Below are 7,370 nucleotides of genomic sequence, written 5' to 3' on the forward strand. Positions count from 1 at the left end.
CATCTAAGAAAGATTGAGTTAAACACCTTATAATACTTGGAATAGGTATTCAGCTTCTCTAAAAAAAAAATAGGTCAATACAATGTCTCTAACAAAACATATTAAAAGACAAAATTATTAAAATATGAAAGAAAGCTTAAGCAAACTAAACGCTATCTATCTAAAATGAGACAAAAGCTAAATGAGTTTTTACTTGACTAAACGATACGATGAGCTTAACAAGTACCTCATCGTATGATGAAGTAACTATACACGCTTGGTATCTTCAGAAAAGAACTTAATTGCAAAATGCTACCTAACGGTAGAATTTCAAAAAGCACTTTGTTGTTCTGACCAAACATTAAATGACATTAAATGCTCAATGTTCAAAAATAACAAAAGTGATAAGAAAAGACGTATCTGCTGCATGCATAATTTACTCTAATTGCAGATAAGTTATTCTACATGCATCCACAATGCTACAGATCAAATATCAAAAAGTGGACGTTAGAGACAAAGAAGATATTCATAGAATGTTCTTCACTTGAAACAAAGTCTAAAAAGATCTTACAACTTACTTCAAGCAAAGGACTGAAAAAGCATGCCTACTCTGACAAGTTGACTTACCCAACAACTGTTATGTAAAGAAGAAAAAGAAAGCACGAGTATCAAGACTACAAAGCTCAGTCTAACGGACAAATATCCATGTAGCCTATAAATAACATATCTCTCAAGAAGAAAATCAAAAGGAAAGTTTAAGAGAATAGAAAAGCAAAGCTTACAACGATAAATTTATCCTGAAAAGAAGAAGAGAAAAAGCTAAAAAACAAAAATACATCTAAGTTGGTGATCAAAGAAAGGAGTACAAAGTCGGCCTGCAATAGCGCAACCACCAACGAAGTGGAAGAAGTTGGTGATCAAACATCCTACAAAAACAATGATGAGTATACCTGCATCACGTCAAGTTAGAGTTGATCTGTAAATCATTCTGTTTGAAAGTTTCGCTCAACCCTCCCATAAATCGATACCTGAGAGGCAAATCATGCAAGGATCTAAAATTGATGTAGAAACAAATGTGGTGACAGTAGAGCAGTCTACAAACAAAGGTAACCTTGAGCCATCCGCCTCTCAAGCACCTTAATCTCAACTTGGTGTAGAATAGTCTATGACAATTCAAGCTTCTTATGAACAAACCACACCTGAACCTCCCTCAACACCTAACTCAACCCCAAAACTGACCTTGAACATATCATCCTTTTATCCTCCAAATTTCCAACCTACACCACGTCAACCCCTCGACTATCCATTCTTACTCATCTTCAAACCGGTCACCAGACATATCATCGAGATACCTTATGAAACCACTCATTATCAATCGTCATATCACCATATACCCTCACCCAAATATTTGAACCTTTCACGAGACTCAATAGTTGCTCTTCTTGCACCTTCTATAATAAGAGAAATATATCCAAACCTCAAGCGGTCATCACCATATCACATACCCACAGGGGCTATGACATTCATCCGTTATGAGTTGTAGTTTGCTCATCGGCAAAAATCCTCTAAGGATGAAGAGATAAGAATGGTAATTGAGCAATCACTAGCTGAACATAATGACTCAAGACCTGTAGGGGTCTATGTAGATGATAACTCTCCAAATTTACATATGTTTTTGTGTTTAGGAGTCTTTCTTAGCTTCTTTTAGTTTCTTATTGCTTAGAAGTAGGATAGTTTTAGGTTTTTTCTTTTATTCTTTAGTTTTATAGAATTTTAGTTAAAAACATATTTTTAAGTGTATTTTTAGTATTCTTGTAAATAAGTAAGAAATTAATATTTTCTAAAAATCTTTCAATAAAAAATGTTTTGTTTTAATTGCATTTTTTTTCTTATTTACATTTTAATCCTTCTTTATTTCAAAATTTGTTGCAGATTTGGGTTGTGTTGGGTAGAAGCTGATTTGATGTCAATTGGATTGTTTTTAAGTTGGGTCGTTGATGTTGATTGAAGAAGAGAGGGGTCGCTGCATTGGACCTCTGAAATTGAGATTTAGAGGCTGGACTAGTGCTGTTTTGATTTGGGCTGTTGTGCTAGAATTAAATTGCACTGTTTTGGGCATATTCCTTATATTGAGCCGTGCAAGGGTTGTCACTTGTGAACGTGTGGAGGAAGCTCGAATCAGAGAGTTGTGGTACAATCGGAGGGCTGAAGGCGTGCCTCATGGGTAGAGCAAAAGAAAGGCCGTTTGATTAGAGGAAGCGCGAAACATTGTGAGGTCTTTTTCCCCTTTCCCATTTCCCCCATTTTTTTTCTCTATAAAAAGAGACTTGTAAAGAGAGTTGGAGCGTGAATGGTGGAGGGTGACAGACTCTACTCTAAAGTATTGTAACATGGAGAGTGAGAGGCTCCGCGAGAGTTCTGTGTGCGAGCTAGGTTTTAGGGTTTTCGTTTTCGTCTAGTTTCATACTCGTAGTGTAGATTCTGATATTCTTGGGCATAGATTGAGCAATCACAGTAGTGACAGCCGTAGTGGTTTCGATTGCGCGTTTTGTTCGGTACATTCTCTTGTAATATTCATTTCTCATTAATAATACTTTCTTATACATTGATGTTCCTCTGTGTTGAGTGCTTTATGATTATGTTATTTTGATTTTTTTTCAATGTTTCTGAATTCTTGTTTGATCATGTAAATATGTTTCCTGTTTTTCTTTGAAAATTGATTTGTCTTTGAAAATTGATTTGGACTCTATAACTCTGCATCTTTGCAATTCCTTTTGGAATTAAATGACTCCATAGTGAGTAGAGTTGTCAAAATGGGTCACCCGGCCCGATTCGGCCCGGCTCACCATGGGTTGATCACTTAGTGAGTCAACCCAACCCGGTTCATTAATTAGCAAGCCAGAAAATTTTGAACTGGCCCAACCCACCACGGGTTGGTAGGTAAACGGGTTGGCTCACTGGCTCACTTAATTACAATTTTTTTAAAATAAAATTGTTTTACAAACTTTCTATAATTCAAATATAAAAAAATTTCGCTCCCAAATTTCACTCCCAACATGGGTGTTTAATTAGTTTTGAAAATAAGGAATTTAAATAATATTTTCAAGCAAAAAAATAATAATAAATATTTTTTTATAAAATTAAAATTAAATTTTAATAAAATAAAATTAGGTAAGTGGGTTGGTGGGCCAACCCGGCCCACCACGGGTTCAACCCGCATGAACTGGGTTTAAATGAGCCGGGTTGAAATCTGACCCGCATAAAAAAATACAATTTTTTCAAATCCAACCCGGCTCGAACCCATAGTGGGCTGGGTTGGCCCGCGGGTTGTGACCCATTTTGACAACACTAATAGTGAGCATTCATTATCGAGATGTCTTCTTGAGTTAGAGATGAGTCAAATGCATAAAGATTCATTCGGTTTTATGTTTCTATTCTTTTCTTTTTATTATTTCTAGTATGTGTTATTTCAATTTCATTATAGTTTTGACGAGTTGAGTGATGATCATTGATTCTTAAGTTTTGAAAATGAACTTTAAGACCCTGTAATGGGCTTATTTTCACAGGATGTCTTCCTGAAATGTGATCAACCACTCTATGCATTGAATATATATGAATTTGACTCTAGTTTTTGTTCTAACCAATTCTCTTGGCTGATTCTTTGATTTTTCATATTTCTTTTGATTGTAATATCTCTGGTAGTTGATCTGCACATATGATAGTTTGATTTGGTATTGTTTTACATCTGCATATAGAATTTAGTTGTTGATTTCAACTTTAGTTGAGAGTAATGGCATGATTATTCTTGATTACTTCTGTTTAGAGTATATGATTTGATGATTCACTTTAGGTTTTATGTTTTACATTATGATTTAGATTTGATGCTTAGCTTAGGAATATCTCTTGACTGTTAATGCATTTTTTTTAGACTTAGGTTTTGCTTTTGTTTTGTATTTTTGTTTCAAAGATTTTCTTTCCCTTTTTTTTTATTAATTCATTTAGCACTTGAGTTCTGTTTAGATTGTAGCATGTATGTTTCTATTTTAGTTTTAGGTAGTTATAGTAATTAGGTTGTATTTCTGTTTTGAGTAGTTTGGACTTTTATTTTCTTTTCTTTTATTGCATTTCAATTTCTTTCTTCTTTTAAACACACTTTAGTTTAGATTTTTCTTGTCCTTTTTAGTTCCATTCATTGTAATTGTCTCCACCTAGTTTTGTAGTAATAGTTCATAAATAATAAAAGATCTAATTATACATTCTAAAAGTTAACAAGTCGAGTCCTAGGATTGATATTTTGGTGAGCCCTTTACTACAATAGTGGGACCAAATTTGTTCTACTTTAGGCGACTAGAAGCCGTTTAACAGTAGATAAGATCAAACTCTTTCCTCATTTTTCCAAGTTCACTAAAGTCCATCCATGGGAAGTGAAAGGTGGCTTTCCTGAAGAATTTTATCGTAACATGGCTCTGACCCTACTACAAGCAAATGAATACGGAAACAAGCACATGAGAAAAGTACTTGTCATGCCAGATGTCATTGCACCCAAATTACCTCCGGTTGATGAAAGACCTCTGAAAATGGAGAAGATTAGGACTATTAAGGATACAAAACTAGCTCCCACAAAACCTTCTTTGACAAATCCTAGAAGAATATGGGACAAAGACATCCACATTCACAACAACGAGTCAGAGGCTTATCTCTATTGAAAGGAAAACATATTCATCGCAACTGACAAGTTTTGAATTGATCATGCCTCTACAAGCCCCTTTTCATTCAAACATGAAAGTGATGAACTAAAAATAAAGGGAGCATGTCTTTTACAACCCAATGTGGCCTTCTTAAGGGATCCATATGACATTGGGTACTGGCTTCTTCCCAGTCTGCCTCAAACATCGCCATTTGACAAGTTGATAGTCAGATTGAAGAATGCTACACTTGATGTCATATGCAGAAATGTTGACAGATTGACGAAGAGACACGTAAAAAAGAATAAGATGTTTGAATCAACTATCCATAGATCATCAAATGTAGAAGAAGTAGCCAATGAAAAAGACGTGCAAGAAGAAAATCAACCTGATTCAACAGTCTCCAAAACATTTGCATCACAACCAATCATGTGGAAAAAGTGTTGACTATTGTCAAGACAGTTCTTGCCGAACAAGATGCAAAGGTTGAAGCAAAAATTGATGCTCTGTCATCCTAAATACAACTCCTTCTCAAACACATCACAACCCATCCTCCTTCAACTGTTCCCGAAAACCCTAAACCATGAGTCATAACCAATGTGTTCTTCCATCCAAAACTTTTGCAAAGAATACAATTAATTATGTGATTTACTATATCAATACGAATATTTGCCAAGTATATTTGATAATCTATTCATTGCATGATATATGATGATTGCACAAATTGTATGATTGCCTAACTCCATGCCCTACATGACTACACCTGTGTACTACTAATTTTTTAACTGCGTGCATGATTGAGTACTTATTTCTTTTTAATTATGTTGTCTCTCCAATAAACCCTTTTTAATGATTTATCAAATAAGTGGAGATAGGGTCATAACCTCAGTTTAGTATGTTAATTCTATGTTAATTCTAGGAATTATTGCATGACACTAAATGACATCATGATATTGTTAGGATTAGATCTAAACCTCAGGTCAGTATGTTTGCATGATAAAGTTAGGGTAGCATAGAATCAGGGGAAGTTTCTCCAAATTCTTAGAGTTCATCTTAGGAGTTCATGTTTACATTCATGTAATCTGTTTTGTGTTTTAATAAAAGTTGTTGGTTGTTACCTTATTTGTCTTATCTGTTGTTTATTTGTTCACTTTATCTGTTGTTTAAATTTATATCATCGTTTATTCGTTTATCATCTTTACCTCTATACGCAATAATGTTTTTCGATTTTGTCTACTAACAACATGCAAAAGATAAAAACAATAAAAGATGTAAAACACACAACAAACCAAAACAACAAGACTTAAAACTAAAATGTTGAACAAAGAATGATTACATCATTTAAATGCGTATTTGTTAAACATCAAAAAAGGGAAGATTGTTAAAGACAAAATCGTTTATACGCCTAAACGCTCTCATGTTTTAAAGTTTAATCAAATAACATTAAAACAGGATAATAATCAGAAAATTACTCAGGGTGAAAACGCAAGACTTAGAACCTAAATCTCAAACACACAAAACCTAAAACCAGAATCCTCAACATAAAAAAACTTAGCAAAACACTTAGGTTCTTAGGACATAGAAAAACATCTAGGTCAAAACACCCAGATGCATGGCTAAACTCTGTTGTGCATAAAGTGTCTAAGAGAGATTGAGTTAAACGCTCAATGCTTACAATACCCAGAATAGGTATTCAACTTCTCTCGAAAACAAAATAGGTCAAGACAAGACCTCTCTAAGAGAGTGACTAGAAGCATGACTATAAGGGTGAACTTTAAACATTATTCCTTATCTTTATTTTATTTCATTATGTGGACTTTCCCTGACATATGTTGACTTGACTTTGGTTGACTTGTTAACTTAGTTGGCTTGACATAAGTTAACATGTTGACTATTCTATTAGTTTGCTTTGTAGGATGAGCTAGTGCCAACTTGGAGAAGTGTAACACTACTTGGAGTAGAGGAGAGCATCATCCTTAGCCAAGCAAGTGGGGCACGTATTTGAACCTTGGGAGATAAGGTTGACCTTCTCTATCTAGAAGGTCAAAGACATACCACCTTGGAGGCTTGTAGACCAAGTTAGGGTTCTCTCCATTTCAAGACACCTTCTTTTTTGACCTAGTTTCTAGAACACTACTTTATCTTTTTTTTCTTAGGTCATATGTGCTTGGAACTAATAGTTTTCAATTTATCATTTATCTTTCTTTGATTATGTATAAAATCCATGTTAACTATCCCAATTTCAATTTTCTTTTAGGATCATACAAATTCATGGAGTTAAACTTGTATTTTAGAGGAAAAAAAAGAAGAAATTAAACACTTTTGAAGAAATTTGCCATAACACTATTATAGTGCCAGTTTTGAGAGCTCAAGCTATGAAGAAAACCTAGGCAAGAAGGTTTCCTCACTGGCTTAAAGCTTAGGGCATATAGAGTCCTTTATCCTGAAATAACATCAGGTAGCCAACTTAGAAACTCAATGCTTAAGCCATAGAGAAAACCTAGTGAGGGAGGAAACCTCAAGATTGGAGCTATAGACCACCACTTGAATTGTGTTGCCAAAATTTATAAATATCAGCATCTTTAATAGATTTCGAAAGAGAAGAATAAAAAGAGACTTCAGTTGAAACACCTTTTAGGATACTTTTAGAAAAATTATAAAGAGTCTTCTCATCTATATCTTTTGTAATTAATAGAAAATCTTTAG

The sequence above is a fragment of the Vigna angularis genome, chromosome 2, assembly GCF_016808095.1.
Source record: "Vigna angularis cultivar LongXiaoDou No.4 chromosome 2, ASM1680809v1, whole genome shotgun sequence".
NCBI lineage: Eukaryota > Viridiplantae > Streptophyta > Magnoliopsida > Fabales > Fabaceae > Vigna > Vigna angularis.